Below are 13,929 nucleotides of genomic sequence, written 5' to 3' on the forward strand. Positions count from 1 at the left end.
TTCTTGTAAACCCTCACGAGACTATAAATAGGGGTTCAAAGGCTTGTTATTCATGCTAAGTGTAAATGTAACCTCAACGAAATGGAGTTGTATTTTTTATAATTAGTAAGTTTGATTTGCTCGAGGACTAGCAAAGTCTAAGTGTGGAGGAATTTGATAGGTGTCTAAATTACCTTGATATTTGTCCATTGTTTATGCTTCCTTTGTGAGTTTTCTTGTACATTATGTATCTTATGATTCTTTTGATTTTATCAGGTGCAACAAAGTCATTTAGAGTAAAAGAAGAAGAAATAGGCGAGAAAGGGGAAAAAACGTCATTTCAAGGGAACATGATATCGGGAGCTCATCTGAGGATGAGAGGCTACCATATGGAGTTAGAAATATAAAATAATGGGCACCCCAGCTTGGATGCCTATATCTGGACAGTGGGTGTCTTGAGTAATTCCAATCATTTCCAAGCCCTAAAAACAAGAGAAGTATTTTTCTCTTCTCAATCATTTCCTTCTATAATTCAGAGACGAGAGAATATGGAGGCACAACTTCGACTAGCGTTTCTTCTTTGATATCCTCATGACAATCCAACGCGAAATGGAGGAATCAAGAGATGTACTTTCCTATCTCTTCTCCTACACGCTGGTTGCATCTTCTCAAATCTATCGATGTAATCTTCCTCTTGACTGAATAAAACTTCCTAAGGAAAAGCACAACATAGTCGCCCATGAGTCTACGATCCTCGGTTTAAGGTTACCATACTAGGTGAATGTTGTATCCGTAAGTGATTTGGGGAATTCTCTTAAACATAACTTTCCATTGGAGGCATGATCATTAATGTTTGATAGGAACCTCCTGCGATGCTCGCACGCGTTCCCTTGTCCATCATATACTTTGAATTTGGGCGACGTGTAGTCTTCCGGATATTGATACTCGGCAATTTCAGGGGAGTATGGGTTGTTCATGAATTCATAATTGTCTTGTTTCACCACACGGTAGTTCATCTCCAGATACTTTTGATAGGATTCTGGAATACCTATATAATAACCGCAATCACACGGTGTCTAACTAGTAGACAGAGGCAAGTACGGGTCGAACCCACAGGGAACGGTGAAAATAATGTAATAAATAAATATATATACAAATAACCAGAAAAAATATTATTATTATTTTTGGATTTTTAAAATTGGAAATGAAACAAATAAAATAGACTAAACTAATAAAATGAATCCAATGGGAAAGTCGGTAACCAGGGTTTATAGTATCCACCACTATTTCTATTCAATTACTGAAATGAAACATAATTATGAATATGTGTTTATCTTCCGTTCTATCGACATCACCTATTATATTTATTAGAGTCGCAAATATCACTAGCACATCCTAAGCATGGCACATCAAAAGACTAAACCAAAGCATGCACCATCAAATTGCGTTAGCGAAAAAATAATTTGAAATTAAAATTTAGTTTCTCAAATAATACTTGGCTATTCTAAGCATATCCCATCAAAGGATTTAACCCAAGCATGAAATATCAAATAAGTGGACAAATATATTTTCAATCCTATAAATTAGGCGCATAGTGTTTCAAAACTGGAGAAGCTACAACTCATTTTTTTCAATTAATCGATAAACAATATCAAAACTTAGTCTATTCAAATCATAATAGTCTTTGCGCAATTAATCAATTCAAAATATCCAATACTCCAAGTGGTTTCTTAACAATAAATGGACCTGTCCATCGAGATTTAAGCTTGCCATGAAAAAACGTAATCGAGAATTATAAAGAAGAACTTTATCTAAAGGTTCAAATGTTTTCCTAATAATATGCTTATCATGAAACATTTTCATTTTAGCTTTATAGTTCCTAGAAGTATTATAGGCCTCGTTTCTGATTTCTTCGAGCTCATTCAGCTGCAATTTTCTATGTTCACCAGCCTTATCTAGGTCAAAATTAAGCTTCTTGATTGCCCAATATGCCTTGTGTTCTAACTTTACAGGTAGATGACATGCTTTTCCGAATACAAGCCTATAAGGCTACATTCCTAATGGAGTTTTAAAAAATGTCCTATAAGCCCACAAGGCATCGGTAAGTCGTAGTGACCAATCCTTGCGATTTGGGTTTACAGTCTTATGCAATATAGCTTTTATATCTCTGTTGGAAACTTCTACTTGACCACTCGTTGGAGGATGATAAGTTGTAGCTACTTTATGAGTAATGACATATGATTTCATTATCTTTTCAAATTATTTGTCACAAAAATGAGTACCTCTATCACTAATAATATCCCTAGGGGTGCCAAATATAGATAAAATATTCTCTTTCAGAAACTTAGTATAGATGGGGGAAAAAGATTTGCTGGTTTTTTAGGAAAGTGAAGAGACGACGGTTCGGACGAGACTTCTCAACTGAGCAAACTGCTTAACCTCACACAGATGCACTGCATGAGAGTGCTTTGAGTTCTAGAGATCAATCTATAGGACCCCGACCTAAACCAAGTCAATGGCCGTTCCAGAGTCGATTCGGTCACAAAGAGGGAGATGGGTTGATCTGTAGGAGGGAAGCTGAGAATTGTGGGATCAATGATGATCAAGTATTGTGGATGTGTTGAAGGTTTTTGCAAGTATGTGAACTGTGTAAATAAGTTTCGATCGAGATAATTGTTTTGTCCTTCAATCATCGATTTTGGACTTATTTATATTGTCAGAATAGTGAACACATTGATCCCAGTAAGTGTGACGGTTTCTTGAGTGAAATAGTAGGAAAGTGGGAGATCGTGGTAAAATCAGTTTCATGTCGTGCAGAGACTTGGTTGATCGACCACCCACTACTTTTCTAACTCCCTCAACCGCTTGCACGACTTACTCACATTTCTCATCGTTGATGAACACACGTGTTGTAGGCCGCTAGACCAAAACCCTAATTGATATCCCCCATGTGACGTGATTGATGTCTCACGAACGTGGAGTCTGCAAAGAAGACGTGTATTTGATTAGTCAGTCGTTGACTTGATTAGACAGTGAGTCTAAGTTTTATCGAATTGAGCATGATTGATGAATGCTCAGTGATTCATGTCAGATGTATAATTCTTATGTTGATATTGCTCGTCTGAGAAAATATTGTAAATTCGATGAATTGTTGAATATTGAGTTGAATCAATATTGACGGATATTAATAGTTAGATCAATACGCATTTGAGCAAGTATTGATCATTCGACAAATTATTGAATATTGATAGTTGGATAAATATTCGAGCAACTGAGCAAGTATTGCTCAATTCGATAAATTATTGAATATTGATAGTTGGATCAATATTCGAGCAACTAAGCAAGTATTTCTCAATTTGATAAATTAATGAATATTGATAGTTGCATCAATATTCGAGCAACTGAGTAAGTATTGCTCAATTCGATGAATTATTGGTAACATGACCCAATAAAATTTTAATTAAAATATCGGTAGCCCACCAAATATTATATAATTAATCCATATGTTGATTGTTGGGTCAACATAAATTTATTAGTGTTTGAAATTGCTCAAAATCATGATTTGCAGAGCATTTGTTCGAAAACCCTAATTTTGATCAATTGTTCATCAATTGATGATTTATTGAAAATAGGCCACTGAGTGAAGGAGCGACCCGCTACATGGGATTATGGACGACCATGTAGCACCCAAGTGCTCGAGTGAGCGTGCACCAAAGTCCTTTGTTGACTGGTTGGTGAAAGGATGATTAAATGCTGGTTTAATCACTTATTATAATACTGCTCGTCTGAGCATTAGGTGATAAACCTAATTATGGAGAAGTGAGGAACCTGCCAAGGGAGCATACAACCGTCCCTTGGTGGTATGAGACCAGCTGACGGTTGATTGAGCAAATTCCAAGTTGGTTGGAAAGAGTTTGGACCCAATATGAGCAATTGAGCAAATCAGGTTAGAATTGTAAAGATGTATGTGATCGGCTCCTTGCAAGCCTTGGTCGGTCAAGGAAGAATGCTCGTGTCACCATAATGTCCGTGTCTCAGTCCTGAGAGTTTTGGTATTTTCTGGTGTGCTTTTGAGCAATATTTTGAATTTTCAGAAGAGTTTTCTTTGACTGAAATTCTTGATTTTGCTCGAATGAGCAAGTAGAACTTTGCTCGTTTAATCAATATTTTGAGAATATTAAAAGAATAATATTTTAATATTTTTCGTGAATAGCCTAGTCGGTCATGTGACCATTTGACTTTTTGGCTTTTTCATGGTTTGAGCAATATTTGAGCAAATATGGAAAAACCAGGGTTTTTGCTCAAACGGAGGAGTTTCACGAGATGAGGAAAATAATAATTGTGAAAACAAGGGATTGCAAAGTGTGGGACCGTCCATGGCTAGGGCATGACCAGCCGTCCAGATAGCCCGGGCCCGTGACACTTTCCCATATTTTTATTATTTTTCATCGTTTAAGGAAAATATGGAGAAACTGTGAGTTTTGCTCAAACAAGGAAAGTTGCTCGAATGAATGAGTCTTCATGAGATCATGAAAATGATAAAAATAAGAAAAATTAAGGAAGAGGCATGGGGGACCGGACACGGCGGCATGGACGGCCGGCCGGTGGGCCTGGTCCCTAGGCGCCTCCTTTTTTTTTTCTTTTTTTTTCTCTCTCCTATTTTGTGTGGGATTCCTCGTTTTTCCACATTTTTGAATGCACATTCGTGCATTTGGGTGCTCGGTCGTGCATCATTGTAGAGTACACTTGCACCATTTTCTTGGGGCTTACTCGGTGATAGTCCAGACGCCCGTTCGTTGAGTAATTATTACAAATTCATGAAATTCAGCGGAGAATGATTCATGAAACGGAGTAATAATTATGAATTGTGCATCTATTACTAATCCATGAATCCAGTCGGGGAACTCAAGGAACGGAGTAATGAGATAAAATAGTTATCTATTACTAATCCATGAATCCAGCCGGGGGATTCAGGGAACGGAGTAACGATATATAATAGATTATTTTCTAGGAATTCAGTGGATGAATGTCACGATAGAATCAGTCTATTTACAGAATCTATATATGAGATAGTTGAAGCATCATACTCGTTCTGAAAGGCTCATAGTCAGGGAACAACGTGCAATGTCGACGTCCTGAAGGTGTTAAGCCCTCTAATCAAACAATTATGTCTAGAGAGCCGCCTGAATCTATACACGGTCTATCTACATAGTCAGGGAACAAACTGCAACATTGACGTCCTGGAGGCGTTAATCCCTCTAACAAACAATTATGTCGAGAGAACCGCCCAATTGTTATTCTATGTAGAGGTGGGTGTTTGAGAGTAAAAAATGATTCTGCTGTTTTGGTTAAATTTGGGTGTGTTGATGAGAAACGAATTCAAACCATAAACAAATGTACTGCACAGGAGTACTTTTAGATTCGAGAGATCAATCTGTAAGACTCTGGCCTAAACCAAGAAATGGACGTTCCAGATTCAATTCAGTCACAAAGTGAAGGAGAAAGGTTGATCTTAGGGAGGGAAGCGAAGAAAGTTTTTGAGATCAAAATGTTGAATTATGAAGGTGTGATTGTTTTATGACTTGTATCAGAATGTGGAACTGGCTTGCAGAATGTAAGCTTATCAGTTCTCGATGTTTTCTGGATACTTGTTGAAAAAGAGGGGGTCTAACAACCTCACCCAATATTTCGATTAGAAATCTGTATGGACTACCTCCAATATACTTTCTATAGAATCAACTAGACAGTCAGACTCAATCTATATAAAATTATATAAAAGAGTTAATATCTCAATCTCTTGATTTGATCTATACTCAAACAAATGGAAATATGTGAGTCTTTATCAATTACTAGAGAGATAACTCGGATGGTACCAAGGACCAATATCCAAGTGTCAATCAATTTAAATCAACAACCAAAGGTTGGATATTCTACTACAAACTAACTTCGGTCTGGAATGTAGTTGAACCCTAATCAATATCACACTGATTCAAGGTACAGTTGTGTTCCTTACGCCTCTGATCCCAGCAGGATACTACGCACTTGATTCCCTTAGCTTATCTCATCCACAACCAAGAGTTGCTACGACCCATAGTCGAAGACTTTAATAAACAAATATGTATCACACAGAAAAGTCGACGATAATAGATAAATCCGTCTCCCACAGATAAACCTAAGAGTTTTGTTCTGTCTTTTGATAAAATCAAGGTGAACAGGAACCAATTGATAACCCGGACTTATATTCCCGAAGAATAACCTAGAATTATCAATCACCTCATAATAATCTAAATCGTATGGTAGTGAAACTAAATATTGTGGAATCACAAACGATGATACGAAGATGTTTGTGATTTCTTTTTACCTTGACCTATCGGAGATATAATATCAAGGCAATTATTTAATTGAACTCGTACGATATAAAATGGAAATATCAGATCAACTACAAGAGAAGTAGTTTCGTATGGCTTCACATTCACAATGAAGTTTTTCAGTCGTTAACCTACAGGGTCTCGAGAAGAAACCTAAGGTTAAAGGAGAATCAACTCTAGCAAAACCAACTAGTATCACACAGGAGGTGTAGGGATTAGTTTTGCCAGTTGCCAGATGTCTCCTTTATATAGTTTTCAAATCAGGGTTTGCAGTCCAAGTTACCTTGGTAACAAAGCATTCAATATTCACCGTTAGATGAAAAACCTGATTTAACCAAGCTAATATCTTTCAACCGTTAGGTCGAAACTTAGATTGTCACACAAAAATGAAATGTATTTCATTTAGGTTTGAGTAACCGTACCTAAACGTGTACACTTAGTTGGTTCACAAATAGTTAACCAATGGTTATCCATATGAGCACTTTCATATTAACCGTATTCATCTTCTTCACATAACTAGTTCAAATGACTCATAAGAACTAGTTGAAGAGTTGTTCAATTGCTTAGGTCTTTATGAATAGATACAAGTGAAACAAAATCAGTTTGATTCACTTGAATCAATTAATGAACAATATAGCCACGGTTTGCAAAGATTTATTATATAAATTCATGAACTTCTGATTTGAGAGATATAACCAGCTTGAATCAATTCATGAAAAATATAGCCACGGTATGGAAGAGGGTATCTAAGGATGGTGGTGTAGTCTGTGTAGTTTGAATTTGCAGATGAGTTAGTAGTGCTGGAATCATGATAGCGGATTTGAAGTAGATGTGGTGATGTTGTGTAGTAATGCAATGTTGTGAATGAGCTGGGTATAAGTATGAACTGTGCGGCTGAAATGGGAGTGATGATGAAGGTGCAGAGCTGAGATGAGATGAACTGAGGCAATTGATATTTGTAGGAATGATTGTAGAGTTGTTCTTATTAAATGGAACAGCCAGTTGCAAGAAATAACAAAGTTATAATGAGACTCAGGGTTAAGGATGGACAAGTGATATGAGATGTCTGAAGTGTAAATGGAACTGAGGTTGCGGTGTATGGATGAGAGGATAGTGCCAATGAGATAATGAATGAAGCTGCAGTTGGTGTTCGTAAAGTGAAGAAGTTTAGAATTGGATTTGAACTGAGGTTATAAAAGGTTTTGTTATGGTTGGTTGGGGAGAGATGTAATGTATATAAGATTATAGTCTAGGTTTGTTTGAGTCAACTGAAATTGCAGATGGAATTGGAATTAATCTGGTTGTGTAGATAGAGTTGAATGGTGTTGTTGATCTGAGCCGTTGAGTTGTTTTGAGATGCAGTTATAGTGGAATTATTTGTGTGTTTGAGAGTTTTAGAGATGCAGTGGCAGTTTAGCTGTGCTGGTTCGTTTGACCTGAGAAGATAGTTACTACAGCTACTGCAATTGCAGGTAATTAAGTTGTAATCGTGTTTGTAATTTGGTTATGAAATTTTCTTAAGAATTTATAAGTTGAAGTTGTATTTGAGTTATAATTTGTGCTAGAATCTTAGCATGAGTTCTTTAGCTTAGATGACTCGACCTAGTCTATCTGACTCAGTTAAATGTGTAGTTGAATTACCTGAATCGTTTCTGACTGAGTTAACTCAGTAACCAGGATTTGATCTGATTTGATTCAGTGACCAGAGCGTGGACTTTTTGACTTGACCTGGACTTAGACATTGACTTTTAATTGACTTCATATGACCAGACGTTGACTGTCAGTGACCGTTAGTTGACCCATTTGGACCAGGCCTTAAAGTTAATGGGCTGGTTTAGTGGACTTACTCTTTAGACTAATTTTCCTAGTTTGATGTTTGGATCCCTTATCGTCCGAATTAGTATTCGGTTCCTTATACAAGTTGTAGATACTTATATGACCTATCTAATGGACTATAGAACCAACCTAATTCAATTAGTAAACCTTAGCTATGCTAAAGATAGATAAATAAAAGATGTAGAACCTTAAATGAGCCTAGAATCATTAGAAAGACTTGTATGATTATTGTGTGAGCCTTTTGGCTAGATTCTTAGACTTCTTGTGTGATTAACAGTTAGTCTATATTAACAACGATCGATTCAAAGGATGAACTAGTGGATCGTGGATCTCGAGGTAGGCGTGGCTTGTCATCAAAAGAGGTGGGAATACATTTGACTCTTTTGTAACCATTGCTGTTTCCTTTACAAAAGTTTATTCTTAACAAACTCATGCATTGTCTAGTGTGCATTTCATGTTTTGTTTAAATTGCATTACTGTACTTCTGTTGATTTTGTTAATCTTTCCATGGTTTGGAAAGGACTTGTAATGTTGTTTGTCATGTGAATTGTTATGGGAAATACGAATTTCCACTTGAGGTATATAGGATATGCTCTTTCATATTTATACCTACATGAATTCAACTTTTATGCTTATATCGGTCGACAGTTTGCGAGTTCGGAATTGTCGACATCCATATTTACGATTAGGTGTGGATTTGCGAGTTCGGAATTGCACAACCATAGTATACATTGTTTTGAAGAAGGAGCTTGTCCATATTCGTGTTTGTGTATCTCAGTGACTTGGTCACTATTTAATGTCTGGGAAAACATTATTGTTTTTCTTAATCTTGCTTATGATTACTTAGAAGTTAAATGTTAATTATTCTCACTTTCAATTTTCAGAGACATATCAGAGTTGCGCAGCGAAAGCCACAAGTGTTGACTCCGTTAATTAGTTAACTTCTGCTATGTTTATTATGTTGTTTATTGTATCTGTAAACCAAATGACTATTGTATATGTATCATTTGAGATAAGTTCATGTATATATATTCTGAGCGGGGTTAGTTTTGGGATAAGTTTTGTAGCAGATTTCGTAATTGATTGTTTAAGTATTTGTATTAGATTCGTAGTGCCTCTTTATTTAGTTAATCTCTTGGATTAGTCAGCTTCTAGCTTAGAGGGCGCTACAGTGTTGGTATAAGAGCTCACTATTAGATCTTATATGGGTGACAATAGGAATAACCAGTGCCAGTTAGTGAACTAGATTAGTTTAGAACTGAGTTGGGTTGTGAGATAAATTTTAATCACTAAAAACTATCTATAATTAAAAGAATAATTTGATTGATTGATTTGTTTGTTTGTAATGAAGTAAAAATTGTAGGGTACACCAACAAATTTAGCTGATGAGGATTTGAGAGTAATTGATCTAAATAGTATGAACATGTAGACAATCTAATACTATAAAAAATAGTGAGATTAGTATTATTTATAAATCTTGGAAGTCACGTATAAACTTATTAAGCACCTTGACTTATACGTAGGGTCAATAATTTATGATCACATAAATGTTAATAATATTTTTGGGACTCAATAATAATTGAAAGAGTAGTTAGAATATTAGTTCGACCATCGATGTTAATAATAAAAATATCATTATAGTCATTATAGATGATAATAATGGTAATAATAATTTTAATAAAGTAATGTTAGCATTTACCAATTAGTACCATATTAAACTTAGTTAAAATTTCAATAAGGATATAATGTATAAAATAAAAAGACTCAACTTGCTAGTAATCTTGTACCAAAATTATCTCCAGGCTAACAAATGATCCAGTATATCTTTTAAATGAGACGGATATACATAAAGTAGTAATTCAGATGTTTAATGTAATATTATAATTATAATTAAAAGAAAAATAAATTCGTATATTCATAGGATATTTTACATTAATAGCAAAATCTAAAGACTATTAGGATATATCATAATTTTATGCAGACTCAAATTTAAAATATATTAAATTACCAATGCCAACATTCAACGAGATATAGTATATGGACTCAGTATGAATAAGTAAAATCTATCATATTAACCCTTACGTGAATGTGAAACTGTATTTAGAAGATTAATACTTAGTATATCAACTGGACTATCAACTTAAGAATAATGAGAATGATAATGCAATTGATAATAATATTCAAGAATTAGACTAGTAGCAAATATATAGTAAATAATATTTAGAAAATTTGTATATGTATTAGACTAAAGTTAAAATATCAGATATTATAAATTGACGTGAATCGAATTTGGATTATTTATCTTGATAAAATAAATAAATAAAAATAATGACAAATAATAAAATAAAATAAAATAAATTTTGATAACTAAGTTATTTAAAATGCCGTGAACCATTTATTTATTTACGAAGTAAATTAATAAGAATTACGGTAAAAGTTTAGAAACTAATTAATTTTAATAGATTAATAATTAGTTAATCCAGCACTGGGGAATAGTGAAGGTTGTGTTTTCTCTGTTCGTAGGAAGGCATTGTTGGGCTTGGCCAACCTTGACAGGGAAACTGCATTCAGAGAGGACCGATCATAGAAGTTTAGTATTATTATTTTAGAAACCAATAGATAACTAATCATAGAAGTATAATTTAGTCCTTTTAGAAAAACCGATAATTACAAATTCAATTAGAAAGATTCATAGGAATCTCCCTTATAATTAGAGACAAATATTTTATAGAAAGTAGTGCAAGGAGCTTAAAGACTCAAACTTATAGTTTTCCATTAGATAAATTGGTATAAGAAAATTTTAGACTTTACTATTTGATAGAACTTAAATCAGCGTAATTGAACCTAGAACCACAAATTTTAGTTGCAGAAAGCTATATAGGTTTGTGATTTGTTTATATTGTTTGCGCTTGTACAAATGATGAGATTATTTTATAAGGTAGGGAGTTTTTGAAGACCAGAAGAATGGTTTGATTTTCGAGGAAATGATCTAAGGTGGGGAGAATGTAAAGACCCTCAAGGACGTTAACGCTATTAGACCGGTCAAATGACAAATTAGTCGATAATAACCCGATTAGTGTAACTCGAACGTTAATTATTAGAAATTAATCTAACAACGATTTAGATATGAAACTAGTATTATCTGTTAGATCTCGAAAATTTATGCGAAATAGGCTACTCGAACGTGTCATTCTAATACTGGACGAAGAAGATACCATCAGATTTGTACAAAAGGAAAAATAGTCAGTTTTGCAGTTAGCCGCCTTGGCTTCCCCTATCGTTTCTTCGGGTGCCTTTAGTAAATATCGCCGGCCTTATCCCCTAACGGATCGAGAAGATAACCTCAAAATATCTATCCCTTCTTTTATTATTCTTCTTCTTCTCGTTCTTTCTCTTTCTTCTTCCTCTCTTACTCTTTTCTTCTTCACCGTTCTGCACCTGCTGGTGATTTCAGTAAATAAAACAGAGAGTTCGTGATTAAAACAAGTACTATAAAATCAAAGAATATATGGTAGTGGTGGTGTTGATTCACGGGAGTGATTCAGTCTCAGAGGAAAAGAGAATCACAAAGAATAAACTTAGGGTTTCCGTGAGATGGAATTGAAGGAGGATTTGCGTATGAAACTGAAGAATAACGGATGGGTTTGTTTCTGTGAAGATTTTAAAAATAAATCAATAATTCAATTAAAGTTTGATAAATATCTAAGAAGAACTAGGGTTTGTTAGAAGAGTCGGGGAGGATGAAATTGAGAGTTTAGAGAACTGATTTGGAGGTAGGTTTGATGTGAATTAGGGTTTCGCTTGAAGAATACTTGAAGATTTACGGTTAGGGTTTTGATTGAATCTGAGATTGAAGTTTGAAGCTGTTAATGAGAACTTGGGTTTCTTGTTGATGTTCTGAGTTAACTGAAAAATAAATTGAATGCAATTGCCAGAATAATACATATTTGAGGTAATTGTTCTGATTTCATAGTTTGTATAATTTTGTGTTGAACTGAGATTGATGTAGATTATTGTCTAGTTGCAGTTGTGAGAATTGGAATTGCAGGTTATGAGTTTTGGGTTTTGTGTATGCTAACAGAACAGTTTTAGTATGAATGAGTTGGTGGTGCAAGTGAAGTAAGATGAAGGTAAGATCTAGTACTGGATTTGAGGTTTAGATGAATGTTATTTGTACCAGGGATGTGTTGTAGCACAGATAATGATGATGCAAGATAAAACTAAAAAGGTGGTGACAGTTAAGGATAATTGAATTGGTAGTGTTGATGGGTTGAACAGAAAGGTGATAATGGTGGTGTTATAGGTTCTGTTTGAAGTTAGTTTGAATGTAACTCTCAAATGGAGCCTGGTGTTTTGGTTGTTGTTGTGTATGAATCTGCAGGTGGACTATAGTACGTAGATTAATCTTACATTTGAGGGTGAAGTTGTATTGCGATTGGATCAGGTGTCATGGTATGGAAGAGGGTATCTAAGGATGGTGGTGTAGTCTGTGTAGTTTGAATTTGCAGATGAGTTAGTAGATGCTGGAATCGTGATAACGGATTTGAAGTAGATGTGGTGATGTTGTGTAGTAACGCAATGTTGTAAATGAGCTGGGTATAAATATGAACTATGCGGCTACAATGGGAGTGATGATGAAGGTGCAGAGATGAGATGAGATGAACTGAGGCAATTGATATTTGTAGGAATGAGTGTAGAGTTGTTCTTATTAAATGGAACAACCAATTGCAAGAAATAACAAAGTTGTAATGAGACTCAGGGTTAAGGATGGACAAGTGATATGAGATGTCTGAAGTGTAAAGGGAACTGAGGTTGTGGTGTATGGATGAGAGGATAGTGCCAATGAGATAATGAATGAAGCTGCAGTTGGTGTTCGTAAAGTGAAGAAGTTTAGAATTGGATTTGAACTGAGGTTATAAAAGGTTTTGTTATGGTTGGTTGGGCAGAGATGGAATGTATACAAGATCATAGTCTAGGTTTGTTTGATTCGACTGAAATTGCAGATGGAATTGGAATTAATCTGGTTGTGTAGATAGAGTTGAATGGTGTTGTTGATCTGAGCCGTTGAGTTGTTCTGAGATGCAGTTATAGTGGAATTGTTTGTGTGTTTGAGAGTTTTAGAGATGCAATGGCAGTTTAGCTTTGCTGGTTCGTTTGAGCTGAGAAGATAGTTACTACAGCAACTGCAATTGCAGATAATTAAGTTGTAATCGTGTTTGTAATTTGGTTATGAAAGTTTCTTAAGAATTTATAAGTTGAAGTTGTATTTGAGTCATAATTTGTGCTAGAATCTTAACCTGAGTTCTTTAGCTTAACTGACTCGACCTAGTCTATCTGACTCAGTTAAATGTGTAGTTGAATTACCTGAATCGTTTTTGACTGAGTTAACTCAGTAACCAGGATTTGACCCGATTTGACTCAGTGACCAGAGCAGTGGACCTTTTGACTTGACATGGACTTAGGCATTGACCGTTAGTTGACTTCTTATGACCAGACGTTGACTGTTAGTGACCGTTGGTTGACCCATTTGGACCAGGCCTTAAGTTAATGGGCTGGTTTAGTGGACTTACTCTTTAGACTAATTTTCCTAGTTTGATGTTTGGATCCCTTATGGTCCGAATTAGCATTCGGTTCCTTATACAAGTTGTAGATACTTATATGACCTATCTAATGGACTATAGAACCAACCTAATTCAATTAGTAAACCTTAGCTATCTTAAAGATAGATAAATAAAAGATGTAGAAC

The 13,929-nt window shown here is 35.1% G+C and overlaps 1 long non-coding RNA gene across 1 annotated transcript; it reads left to right on the forward strand.

The window, feature by feature from the left end:
* Nucleotides 1-7,155: 7,155 nt before the first annotated feature.
* Nucleotides 7,156-13,473, forward strand: LOC113318256. Its single transcript, XR_003344377.1, has 2 exons — nucleotides 7,156-7,536; nucleotides 12,995-13,473. It is a non-coding gene; the product is annotated as an uncharacterized LOC113318256 (long non-coding RNA).
* Nucleotides 13,474-13,929: the final 456 nt, after the last annotated feature.

The sequence above is a fragment of the Papaver somniferum genome, chromosome 10, assembly GCF_003573695.1.
Source record: "Papaver somniferum cultivar HN1 chromosome 10, ASM357369v1, whole genome shotgun sequence".
In the NCBI taxonomy this organism is placed as follows: domain Eukaryota; kingdom Viridiplantae; phylum Streptophyta; class Magnoliopsida; order Ranunculales; family Papaveraceae; genus Papaver; species Papaver somniferum.